The sequence below is a fragment of the Orcinus orca genome, chromosome 2 (assembly GCF_937001465.1).
Source record: "Orcinus orca chromosome 2, mOrcOrc1.1, whole genome shotgun sequence".
Taxonomy (NCBI): Eukaryota; Metazoa; Chordata; class Mammalia; order Artiodactyla; family Delphinidae; genus Orcinus; species Orcinus orca.
Genome location: NC_064560.1, coordinates 83,542,339 through 83,556,028, shown reverse-complemented (window position 1 = coordinate 83,556,028; position 13,690 = coordinate 83,542,339). Strand labels below are relative to the sequence as shown.

General features: G+C 49.8%; 1 long non-coding RNA gene across 1 annotated transcript in view; it reads right to left on the bottom strand.

Annotated features, from left to right (window-relative positions):
* LOC117203838 (uncharacterized) overlaps nucleotides 1-12,648 on the bottom strand; it is a 47,530-nt gene extending 34,882 nt beyond the window's left edge. Inside the window, exon 1 of the long non-coding RNA XR_007475883.1 lies at nucleotides 12,462-12,648. This is a non-coding gene — a long non-coding RNA (uncharacterized LOC117203838). The remainder of the gene's footprint in view (nucleotides 1-12,461) is intronic.
* Between the last annotated feature and the right edge of the window lie 1,042 nt (nucleotides 12,649-13,690).

Below are 13,690 nucleotides of genomic sequence, written 5' to 3'. Positions count from 1 at the left end.
TCTCTGTGGCATCATGTTACTGTGTAAATAAATTCATTTTCATATACACTAAAAACCAGACGAGCGCTTGTCCTTTCAGCAGCTCTCCCACACTGACGTGCTGCGGGGGAGGGGGAGTTTGGTTGCAGACATGGTTACATCTTAAATCCCAGGATGCATGCCCTCTAGAATGCTCCTCCCTGCTGACCTGGACTATATTTCGATTCGTTCCCTCCCTAAACTGAGAAAACTAGGCAAGGAAGGGAACGAGAAGGCCTTCAGCTTTCCCCCAGAGCTCAGAGGGCTGCGGGTTTGCTGTGTGAGATCGCCCCCTGGTGACCAGTCACCATATAGACTTCCTGGGTTTGTACTATTACACGTTTGAGAGGTTTGGTTAGCAGGCTGAGTGGCCATCTCAGAGCTCTGCAGACAATATGAGCAAGGCAGGGCCTTGTACAATGTCATCTGCTACAGAATCCACATCGTTTGCCTGTTCCTAAAGATACACGGTCACACACAGTGTCCTCACAAAGGCAGACAAGCCAATGTGTAGACACTTCAGGAGCCGGGAGAGGAGGCCACCGGGCTCACGCAGGACGAGTCGGCAGTGGGCGGTGGCAGTGACAGCTGGCACGTTATTGGAGTAGAATGAGTGAAAGTGCAAACATGAGCTCTAAACCCCGGACAGTGGGCACTATCTCCAGCCCAGTGTTTCTGCTTCTCTCCACTCTGGAATTTTCAGACATGGTATTTAAGGGATATTCCAGAAAACTGATTGCCATACTCAAGTTTTATGTAGCTGAGGAGGCAACACCCATATTGATGTGGGCCTCAAAGCTCTCTCTGTTGCCTGGGCCTAGGAGGAAGGGTCAGCAAAAAAACTGAGAGACGACCCCCAGGGACACGGGCTCTGCTTGCTGGAGAGGAGCCGGGGAGCTAGCCTTCCTCATTGTGAGCACAGCACACTGGCTTCTGGAGGAAGAGAACCAAAGACAAAGACAGACAGCTGGAGCTGTTCCAGGGATGGCGCACACTAGGCTTGGGTTGCTGTCTAATGTTCTGCTGGTGAGTGGCCAACCGGGGGCCCTGAAAAGATACAAGCTTGGATGGTGGGACCAGTTCAGGGCTGCCCAAGCCTGACTCCAAGTGAGGTGGAGCACGGGCATCAATGGGATCCCTTTGTCCTTTGGTATAGCTGGAGACAGATCCTATTTCCCCTCCATCACCTTGCACAGCATGGGATCCATTCCTAGGAATTCCGTTAGTGGGCCCTCAGGAAGACCACTCTTCCCTTTTGATTCTGGGTTGTCCAGAGGTGATGGGCCACTGACATTTGAGTAGGGCCTTTGGCTTCCTACATGCCTGAGAACTGGCTTCTTTCAACGCAGGCCACAAAGAATCTTGAGTTCTTTCCTACCTGGAATTAACTGGTACGAGAAGCTCTCTGGATGCCTGGCACTGAGTGTACACCCTCTGCTCCGGGAGCTCTTGCTGCTTTCCAAGGCCTAGCAAATTATACTTCCTTTTAAGTGAGCCTGTGCTCTACAAGGGAAAGAACTTCATTAGTGCCTCAGGAGCCAAGAACTGCAGTTGGCGGATCACAGGTTGCCAGTAAGAGCAGGTCGAGGTAATTAACAGCTGAAACTTAAAAATTGGATTGCATACGGGGGTGGGGGTGGGGGTGGTGAGTAGGGAGTTGGCTGCCAAGGTCCGGTTCTCTCAAACTTGCAGACCTCTGAGTGGAAACAGGCTGCCTGGGTAGAACCCCCGATCTCCTGGAGGTAACATAACTCTCTGCACACACATATCCCAACCAACTATTCCCTTACCCTCTGGAAGGTACACGGAAGCAACCAAAAGGCTGAGCCTTACTGGTCACCAGTCCCAGTTTGAGAATCCAAGCAGGGCTACTGGGTGCTGGGGAATGTGCTCGGTGAGGGGGACCCGGGGGCCCCAGGAGTAGAGGGGCTCCGAGTCTCTGTCGGGGGACAGAGCTGTCAGCTCTCTGAGTCCATCACCTCCACCACCCATCACTCAGCAGCCTACACCTGGGCTGGAGTCTTGGAACCAGGGGTCGGAGGTCAGGCAGCGTGAAAACCTGCAAGGCCGTGGCTCCTTATCAGCTCTTCCTCTCCCCACAAGCGCCTTTTCTCCCTGCACCTCCCTCCACCACACACCCAGGGCACATCCGAAAACACCCTAACCCTGCTGCCACGGCCATCCCAGGCCAGGCCACCCAGGCCCCTCCCCAATGCTGAGGACAGAGCCCCACTGTGGGTGTCAGGCTCTGCAGGCCTCTTTCCCTCAGGCTCTGAGTGGCTCAGCGTCCCCCACTGACTTACCTCTGCCTCCTGACCCTGGGCCTCCTGCAGGTCAGGGCAGCCAGCCTTTCCCCCACGCTCTGTGGCCTGGGCACTGCTCAGAGAGGCCCTGGGCTGCCGCCGGTGGGAGCGTCAACACTACCAAAGGTGAGAGTGTGCTTCATCCCCACAGCCTTCCAAGGAGATGGCTCCATTCTGCCCATTTTCACTCAACTAATCAGACTCAGGGTATGAACCCAGATCTGTGTGCCTTCTTGTCAGTGCTGTTTCCTCGGAGCGCAAAGGAGAGCAAGGGACAGCTTCTTAGGGTTGAACTAGCTCCATTTTATCTTCACAACAACCCTATGAGGTAGGTTCTAGAATTATCCCCATTTTACCCATGAGAAGACAAGCCAGAGAGGTTTTGTTTGCCCCAAATCCCTAGTGAGGGAACTAGCATTTGTCCTCAAGACGGTCCGGCTCCTCCTCCCAGCTTCCCAGAGCTCATGGCCTTCCTCCCTTACCCCCTGCTGTTGCCCCAGAATAATCAGTGGCTTCCTGGTGCCCAGAGAAGACAACCCAATTGCAGAGCCCGAGTCCCGCCACCCGGTCATGCTTACTGCTGACCAGACCCCCAGGCCTGCTTCGGCTGGCCTCCTTGCTGCTCGTCAAACACACCTGGAGATTTCCCTGCCCACAGGGTTCTTGTCCTTTTTCCTCCCCATTCTTCAGGGCCCCATTCAGCCAAGAAGCTGTTGGGGTGACTCCAGCTGGAAGTGTTCCCTCAGCTGTCTGCAGTCGCCAACTTGCACCTCAGACTCAGCTCTCGGCCTGGTGTGTGTCCTGCCTCCTGCCTCCGCTCTCTCCTCCCATCTGTCTCCTCAAGAGTCTGAGCGAGACTCGCAGGAGGGGCAGGGGCAGAACTGCAGCCCACGGGTCCTGGGCCGGGCTTCCCCACTGCCCATCCTCACTCCAGCCCTCTGACCCCCATTCTACACATGAGGAGATTGAAACTCAGAGTGAGTAAGAAACTTGGCCAAATAAAGACGCAGACGTAGAGAATGGACTTGAGGACACAGGGAGGGGGAAGGGGAAGCTGGGACGAAGTGAGACAGTGGCATGGACGTATATACACTATCAAGTGTAAAATAGATAGCTAGTGGGAATCAGCTACCTAGCACAGGGAGATCAGCTCGGTGCTCTGTGACCACCTAGAGGGGTGGGATAGGGAGGGTGGGAGGGAGACGCAAGAGGGAGGAGATATAGGGATGTATGTATCTGTATGGCTGATTCACTTTGTTATACAGCAGAAACTAACACACAATTGTAAAGCAATTATACTCCAATAAAGATGTTAAAAAAAAAAAAAAGAAAAACTTGTCCAAGGCTGCACAGCTGGTAAGTAGTAGGGCTGAGATTCAAGCCCAGCCTGGCTCACTCAGAAGCCAGTTCTCTTCCCCACCACGTCACAAGTCTGCTAGCCTGTTTCTATGCCAATGTATAACTGGGTCCTAGGGTCATTCACTCCAACCGTGACAGACTGGGGCAGCCTAGGAAGGCTTCCTGAAGCAAGCAGAGTGGGGATGGGGAAGGGGGCAAATCCAGAAAGGGCCTGCCAGGCTGAGCAGTCAGATCCTGGCTCCTTCTGTAAGGAGCTGGCCAGGAACGGGGTGTCTGCTGAGGAGAGGGAGGTACTGGCCGCCTGTGGAAACTTCCCACTCAAGATGCCCCAGAGCAGACTTGCCTCCCCCCAGCCCAACTCTGCAGGTGGAGAGGGGCAAAGTTTGCCAAGCAAGTAAACCCCAGTTTCACCCGCCCAGCAGGTGCCTACCATGGGGGCCTCCTAGGACTGCTTCTGGGACAAAAAAAGGCAACTGAGTGACCATCAGCCACCATAGAGGTAACTGGCCACTTTGGCAACTTTCTTTTCCTGTGTGTAGGGGTGGGGGTGGGAAGCAAAGGGATGGACGGGAATCTACCTTCCATTCCTCCACCCTCTCCATTCCCCCCATGCCGTGGTGATCTAGATGGTAAAGTGCTCAACCCCTTGCCCCATTTTTGTGCAAAACATACACATACACCTGTACGATGTGTACAATATTCTTCAAATTGCTTTCCTCACTTAACTCACTTAAGGGCTGACCCAATAGACATCACGATCATGGCACTTTTCAAAAGACAGCTTCTCTCACTAAAAATGACAGTATTATATAACATATGTAAATTTATTCTTCTTATCATTTCTGCTTCTCTGGGCATCTAGTCACATTCTTGTAGGGATGGGTAAACAAAGAAATACGAGCAACTACAAAACTCTCCCAAGAATTATAATGGAAGATGCGCAGATAGAGAGATGAGCCCCCAGGTTGGGTAGAAAGGCCATGTATCTCCTCAAATATTTCAATGAAATTTGAATCTTAAACCTCAGTGGGTTGTTGTTGCTGTTTTGATCTTTACAGAATGGTTCTCAGAGGCACTTGGAAGAATGAATAGGTGAAAGAAACCCAGGAATTATTGAAATTGAGAGGCTATTTAAGTATATGAAAAAGCTATGATCAATAAAACAGTGTGATACAGATACAAGAAAAAAAAGGTCAGTGTAATGGAATAGGTAACTTAAAAACAAAGCTTATTATCTACAAAAATGCAATATAGGATCAGTAAGATATTACCATATGGAAGGGAAAGAAAGTCTTATCCAATAAGATGTGCTGGTACAATCAGTTAGCTATTTGGAAAATAATCTGCACTCTGTAAACTCAAATAAATCCAAGCAGATCAAACAAGGAGCTACATGGCACAAAGGAAAGAAAAAAGAAAAGAAACCCTAAGAACTAGGAAGAAAGCTAAGTCAATACCTGTTTTATCTGCTGTTGATAAAGGATTTTCTAACTTATAAAGCAACAGAAGGCACCTGAAAGGAAAAGATCAATAGGTTTGACTACATAAAGATGATAAACCTTCGAGCACTGAAAACATTAGAAACAAAATTGAAAAGTAAATAACCAGCCAGGAAAACCATTTCAACAAATATAATGGACATAGGGTTAAAATCCTGTTATAAAAAGCTTATACACATCATTAAGAACATAAAATGCCAATAGAGAGATGAGAACAGACAAGTCATAGAAGAATCCAAACACTTAAACTTTCTAGAAATAAGAGAAATGAAAAACTAAGAGGGCATACCTAAAAACCATTTTCATAGCTTTTTCTGATTATAAAAGTGATGTCTGTTTACAGTAGAAAATCGAAAATAAAGTTGACCCACCAGAAGCTGGTCACCATGCAGAAGTGACCATCACTAACATTTGCTATATATCCCGCAAGTGTTGTTTCCTCCGCCTTTTTCTTTTTTAGTTAGGATCCTGTTGTTGGCCTCCCATTTTCTGCCTATCAAGTTAACAGAGCTCTTTTTAAAGCTTATACTCAACGCTGGTGACTGTATAAAGTTCAGACAATGTAGGTGCAATTGAATTGGATGAGAAGGGGCTTAATTCATACTGTCCTTTTTCTGAGGCCACAGCTGAGCAGGGGTGTTGGTCAAGGTGTGACGCCAGGAGACAGGGTGGATGTAGAGATTTCAGTCTCCAAGATCAGAGCACCAGAGTCTCCAGGGGGCTTTTCCAAAGGACAGACTCTGGGGCCTCACCCAAGTCCAATGACAGAGGCCTCCCTCCGCCCCCACCCCCACCCCCGCCGAGTCCCACAGTTATTCTGAGCTTGCTGGGGGCCTCTCTGCCCTGAGTCTGGCTGCCCAGGTTTGGATCCAGGGTTCGCCTCTAACTAACCGTGGTCCTCAGGCACACTTTGAGCCTTGGTTTCAATGGAGAGTTCTAACTTGCAGGGTTGTTATGAGGATTAAAGGACGTAGTCCAACAAATGTGTTTAGCCCTCTGCCTGGCAATAGTACGTGCTCAGATATTGTTAGCTCCAAAGGATGAGCTCCAAGTATTTGCTTTCTGTTTTTATAACTAAGGACCCACCAAGGGATTTTTGCTGAACAAAGGCACTATGAATTCAAATCTCTGCCTCATGAGAGTCAGAAAACTGCTTGCAGCTTTCAAATGGCAGTTTCTCCAGCTTTGCAAATATCTCCTGGCTAAGTTTCAGAAAGCCCTGCTAACAGTCCTTTCTCTAAACACCTCCTACCTGCCCAAGGTGACACAGGCAGAAAGGGGCTCAGGCTCCTGAATCCAAGCCTGCCCCTTAATTCCTTACCTTACCCAAGCTTGATCCTATAAGGGGAAGGGGGTACCAGGCACAGTGATGAGCTGGCAGGAGGGAAGGGGTCTGAAGCAGGAAGTGGGGGTGAGGGTGAAGGCAGCTGTGGGCAGCTCCTCTGGCTCTGGGCCTGCCTCTTCACTAGAGGGTTGCTGTCCAGAAGCATCCCCTCTCTCTTGACGAGAGGTTCGGCCAAGCCCTCCCCGGCCCCGCCTGCCCTGTCCTCCCCTTTCCACAGAGCCACATCAGGGCTGTCATTTCAGCTCCCTCATGAATGACACTGGTCCCTGGCATAATAAATGCTCCAGTCGAATGTACTTTATTTTGGGGAAAGTCATTAAACCGCTTTTGTGGAGACATTTTAATTGAATTAGATTATTTTCTGATTGTAATAAATGTTAATTAATTGAGTGGGCCTGGTGTCCTTGCATCTAGCTGGCTTCTCTTGATTTAATTAGGAGGATAGTGCAGACTTACTTCCTTTTGTCATAAGTCAGAGGTTTAAATTTATCTTTTGTGCTAATAAAGTGATCAGGCGGGTGCAAGGAGCAGATTATTTCTTATGTCTGAAATTCAACAGCCTGCTTCATTCACAAGCCCCTGCTTGGCATCAGCAGGGCATGACCCAGTTCTCTTGTCTTGGCTTAATGAGGTTTATCCATTGCTTGGGGGAAAAGAAAGAAATATTAAGTTCTGCAAACATCCTTGTGTTTCCCAAGAATGCTAGTCACCAGATTCCAGGGGGATGAAGTTGCTGGTTCCCGTGGGCACAGCTGACCAGAGAAGTAGGTGGTCTGCGAGGCATGGAGACCCCCCCCCCAAACTTTTTGTCCACCCCTAGAGTAGGCAGGCAGACCTGGGAAGTTCCAGAAACTCAGAACAACCCAGAGACCCTGGCAGCTTCCTCATTATAGAGATGCTGAAACTGCAGCCCAGAGAGGGAAAGGGCATGACCAAGGCCACACAGTGTGGCCCTGATCTAGTGACATCTATAGCTCATGGAATATTTGACTAATAACAAATTCAGTTTGGGTCAGCTAAAACTGGCATGAGCCAGACCCTGGATTAGGGGTGAGGGTGGAGATAGGTCCAAAGGAGAATGCACAATGGTAACGATTATGTAAACTGGGTGACAACAGAGGGGTCCACACAACATAAAGGCAGCATAAAAGACCAGGCATATTGCCTCAGACTTGTTGGGGAGGAAGGGTGGTCTGGAAGCCTTCAAGATGAGGTGTGTCAGCACTAGATTTTGAAGGATAAAAGGGAGTTCAGCAGGTGGACAAAATGGGGAGAAGGGCATTCCAGACAGAGGAATGTCTGCAAGTGCAAAGCCAAGTTTATTCTGGCATGTTCCGGCAAACACGTGAGAGTCACAGGAGGCTCTCAGAAGCTCAGATTTGCACTGGAGGAAAATCCCTCTAGCTGCTGCAGTAGAGGAGGGTCCAGAGGGGGAATCTATGGGCAGGGAGAACCTGCCTGTAAGGTGAGGGAAGCTGGGAGCCCCTCAGCTCAGCTCATTGCCATAGAGATGGAAGAGCAGCGCTGGGTCCTGAAATATTTACGAAGTAGAGTCAACGTTTCCTGGCTTGGTCAGGTGTCCCGAGGAAACCCTGGGAGGGAGCAGGTGAGGAGGAAGGGAGGGGTGACACCTTCCCTTGTGGACAAGCTCCTTGGCAACTTGGAGCCAAGTTGTTGTTGAATAGTTGTTGTTCTTCCTCTGAATGGTTCTGCGAGGTGCTAAGACTTGCAATGGCAGCAATAGCTCACCTCTAGCAGCTTTCTTCAGCCAGATACCATTACCTGTGCTTTGCCTGCATGATGCATTCCATCTTCAGTATAACCCTGTGAGGTGGATCCTGTTCTTACCCTATTTCACCAGTGAGAAAGCCTGGGCATGGAGAGGGGCGATGACTTGCCCAAGGTCACTAAGCTTCGCAAGTGGGAGAGCAAGCAGCAGCTCCCCAGGCTGAGCCAGACCTACCCCAACCAAATAAGTGTACTCCACGTTCAAATGGGGCCTTATTGACTCTTTACCCCAAATTATCCCTAATAGATGACAAGTGTCTAGGTTTTCCTTTGAGGAATCGAAAGACCTTCCCAGCGCCAAACGTCATCTGCAGAAGCACCAGGGCCGACCTGGGCATCTTGTTTCCTCCCCCATCCATGCCCAGGCCCTTCTTGCTGGTGGGAGGAGTTGAGCCAGGCTGCACTTCCCTCTTGAAGGCCCCACAGTATAGCAAGAAGGGCCTGGGTTCAAACACGCTTCGCCCTGTGTGACCCTGGACCAGTCCCTGTCCTCTCCAAGCCTCAGTGACTCACCACGCCGGCATCAGCCCCCGCCCCCAGGGCTGGCGTGGGGTCCCCAGGGTCCTGGCACATGGTAGTCGATGACTGCTGTGATTATGGCTGCCCCAGCCTTGCTCTTGGCCCCCTTCAGGCTGAGGGGGTCTGAGGACCATCTTCCGAAAGGTGTCCTCACAGAGGCAGCCTCTAACCCCAGAAATTGGACCCCAGGCCTGCCACCTAGGAATCAAGCTCACTGTTAGTGGACCCTCTTTTTAGTAGGTCCCCACCCTTCAGCAAACCCTTTGGTCAGTGCTTTGCCAGGACACCCAGCAGTACACCCCTTCCCCATGTACTCACCACGCTGTCTCTGCCTGTCAGGATTCCATTCAACCTTCAAGGTCTCTTATCTGCCTACATCCTCCCCAACCCCATGGGGCCTCTCCCCACCTGCTCTCTGCCCCATTCTGGCCCATCTGCCACTGGGTACTTGTCCGATGCTGGCAAGCTCCCAGGGTGGACCCACGCCTCTAAATCGCCCCCGGGGCCTGTCAGAGCTGTTCCTGTGGAGTGCCAGCTCAGGGTTGTGGATGGATGGAGATGGGATAGAATTTGCCAGGGTGAAATTCTCCTGTCCACCCTCCCCATCACACGCAAACATGTGCACACACATACACTGTCTGGCCCACCTTCCCATTTTGTGGCTATGCTGGCCTTCTCTCTAGCTCTGTCCCATCTGGCTCTGGGCCTCTCCCTACTGTGTCGTGCGCCTCATTGGGCTGCTCCAGATGCTTACCTGGTAAGCCCTGGTAAGGAGTCCCACTCCACCCTTCTCACTGGGACATAACCTGACTTTGGGACAGGGCCTGGCCTGAGGCAAGGTGCCACCATACACCACTGTGGCCCTGGAAAATAAGAGGAACATGACTTGGGAGCTAGTCATCTACAGGCTCCAGGAAACTCCCACAAAATCCGGGGAGAAAGCAAACCTAGATCCTTCCCAGTGAGGCCAGGAAAGGGGGCCCTGAAAGCAAGATTAGGAAGCTTTTCCCTCTCTCTCCCCACTTCCTAGAGAGCAAAGCAGCAGAGTCAGCAGGCTCCCAGTTGTTGGCTTTCCTGTCACCCCCCCCTTCACCTGCAGGATAGACCAGCTGTTGGTGTCAGATTAATGACCACAATTAAAAGCAAAATGCCCTTGCTGTGGCCCACTGTCCTCCCACACCTGTGAGTCTGGAGGCTGAGCTCTAAGCCCTGGGAATGGAAGATTTGTAATGAAATCGGACAGGCCTCTTAACCGCTGATGGTATCAGGGCCCAGGGGAGATGCAGACTTATTTCCTAATCTCCCATGGAGCATCTGTCAGGCCCACCGCACAGCAATGTCATTCCCGTGCGTAGCAAGGACCTTTCATGGGGCTGGCTGTCCACTGCCTGCCAGGCCGCCTCTCCGGTCTCTCCTCCAGCCCCTTCTTTTCGCCTGGGCTCAGGCTGAATGGACATTCACACACACACACCCTGGTTCATTCATAAATTACCTGTTCTGCCCCATTTGTATTGACAGAAGAGAAAAATAAGAACATCTCTATAGCAGTGTTCGAAAACGGCAAAAGTACCATTGACAAATTAGTCATTCTGCAGGATTTCTAGAAGCTGAGAAGCAGATGAGAACAAGCAAAATGAGAAGCCCACTGGTGCAGCATAGCCCGTGACCCACTCAGAGAAGTCTGTGGACCAGTTTTTCCACCAGAGCCCTGAGAGCCTCCTGAGTCTGGGCGGCAGGGCTGAGCAAAGGGGTGGGAGGGGGCCTCTGGAGCTGGACCCAGCCCAGGCTTTGTCTCCAGGCTTTGCCGGATTAGGACTGTGTGCTGAGTCAGTGAGGGCTCTGGAAGGCCTGCACAGGACAGAGGGGATAGGACCCCACAACCACCACAGAGGGAAGCATAAGTGGGTCTTGGTAGCAGTGGTAGCTCCCACCATGCCAGAAACTTCTCTACTGCTATTGACTATTACAGCCTAATCCCCTTGTGGACACCCTGAGGCCCCACTAGCAGAAGCTGTAGGACTGGGTGGGTGGGGAGCAGGTGGCATGGCCTGGACTCCCCAGAGCAGGGCACAGAGACCTGCCCCTCCCCAGCCCCGGCCTCTTGGTGCAGGCAGCACTCTAAGAGACCTGGGACACTAGGCACAAGGAATCCTGTGGCTCGTGCCCGACACAGCCATTTGCTCCCAGTTCCTACACTTAGGAGGGAACACTTTCTGCCCACACCCCTCCAGCAAGGCTCAGATTAGGCCGGAAACCCTGTGTGCCACACCCCGCTCTTGATATTCATAATATGTCTTAGCTTATCAAAGGTTCCGAGAGATCTTGCAGGCACTTTCATTGTCTAATTGACATTCAGTGCAGTTACCACGTTCAGTGAATTTTGACAAAAGATCACACCCATATAACCCACATTTGTATCAAGATTTTGAACATTTTCATCACCCCAGAAAGTCCCCTCACATCCCTTGCCCATCACCCCTACCCCCACCCCCAAGGCAACTGCTTTATAACGATAGATTAGTTTTGCCTATTCTAAAGCTTCACGTATATGGATTCTTATACAGCGTGTGCTCCTCTGTGTCTGGCTTCTTTCACTCAAAATAGTATCTGTACAGTCCACCCATGTTGCTGCATGTGTCTGTGGTTCATTACCTTTAACGGTTGAGGAGTATCCCACTGTAAGATACATATTTATTACAATGTGTTTATCTCTCTTCCTGTTGGTAAATAGAGTTTTCCAGTTTTTGCTTGAACAAAGTTGCTATAAATACTTCTCTGTACTACACTTTTTGTGAACAAGTTTCACCTTTTTCCTGGATAGTTACACCCAGAAATGGAATTTACAGGTGTATGCAAACTGCCAAACTAGTTTCCAGAGTACCAGTTTACACTCTCCCCCCAGAAACGTGTGAGAGTTTCTGTGGCTCCATATCCTCACCATTATTTAGTGTGATTTCTTCAGTAACTTTAAAAAATATTTTGTTTAACTCATCATTTCTCACACTTGCAGAACCACTGAACTTTTTTCTTATGATCTCTTTTAATATCCCGCGGAACCAGTGTGCAGCAGAATTCATGTGGAGAGTAAGGCTCTAGACCTTCATTTATAAATAGGAGAAATCAAAACATTAGCTAGAGAGATTGGTTCAAGATGGCAAAGTAGTAGGACGTGCTCTCACTCCCTCTTGCGAGAGCACCGGAATCACAACTAACTGCTGAACAATCATCAACAGGAAGACACTGGAACTCACCAAAAAAGATACCCCAAATCCAAAGACAAAGGAGAAGCCACAATGAGACGGTAGGAGGGGTGCAATCACAATAAAATCAAATCCCATAACTGCTGCGTGGGTGACTCACAAACTGGAGAACACTTATACCACAGAATTCCACCCACTAGAGTGAAGGTTCTGAGCCCCACATCAGGCTTCCCAACCTGGGGGTCCGGCAATGGGAAGAGGAATTTCGAGAGAATCAGACTTTGAAGGCCAGTGGGAATGGATTGCAGGACTTCGACAGAACTGGGGGAAACAGAGACTGCACTCTTGGAGGGCACACACAAAGTAGTCTGTGCACACCGGGACCCAGGGGAAGGAGCATTGACCCCATAAGAGACTGAACCAGACCTACCTGCTGGTGTTGGAGGGTCTCCCGCAGAGGCAGGGGGTGGCTGTGGCTCACTGTGAGGACAAGGACACTGGCAGCAGAAGTTCTGGGAAGTACTCCTTGGCGTGAGCCCTCCCAGAGTCCGCCATTAGCCCCACCAAAATGCCTGTGTAGGCTCCAGTGTTGGGTCGCCTCAGGCCAAACAACCAACAGGGAGGGAACCCAGCCCCACCCATCAGCAGACAATCGAATTAAAGTTTTACTGAGCTCTGCCCAACAGAGCAACACCCAGCTCTACCCACCACCAGTCCCTCCCATCAGGAAACTTGCACAAACCTCTTAGACAGCCTCATCCACCAGAGGGCAGACAGCAGAAGCAAGAAGAACAACAATCCCGTAGCCTGTGGAACAAAAACCACATTCACAGAAAGACAGACAAGATGAAAAGGCAGAGGACTATGTACCAGATGAAGGAACAAGATAAAACCCCAGAAAAACAACTAAATGAAGTGGAGATAGGCAACCTTCCAGAAAAAGAATTCAGAATAATGGTAGTGAATATGATCCAGGACGTCGGAAAAAGAATGGAGGCAAAGATCAAGAGATGCAAGAAATGTTTAGCAAAGACCTAGAAGAATTAAAGAACATACACCTAGAAGAATTAAAGAACAAACAAACAGAGATGAACAATACAATAACTGAAATGAAAAATACACTAGAAAGAATCAGTAGCAGAATAACTGAGGCAGAAGGACGATAAGTGACCTGGAAGACAGAATGGTGGAATTCACTGCTGCAAAACAGAATAAAGAAAAAAGAATGAAAAGAAACGAAGACAGCTTAAGAGACCTCTGGGACAACATTAAACTCAACAACATTCGCACCATAGGGGTCCCAGAAGGAGAAGAGAGAGAGAAAGGACCCGAGAAAATATTTGAAGAGATTATAGTCGAAAAGTTCCCTAACATGGGAAAGGAAATAGCCACCCAAGTCCAGGAAGCACAGAGAGTCCCAGGCAGAATAAACCTAAGGAGAAACACACCGAGACACATAGTAATCAAATTGGCAAAAATTAAAGACAAAGAAAAATCATTGAAAGCAACAAGGGAAAAATGACAAATAACATACAAGGGAACTCCTATAAGGTTAAGAGCCGATTTCTCAGCAGAAACTCTACCAGAAGGGAGTGGCATGAAATATTTAAAGTGATGAAAGGGAAGAACATACAACGAAGATTACTCTACCCGGCAAGG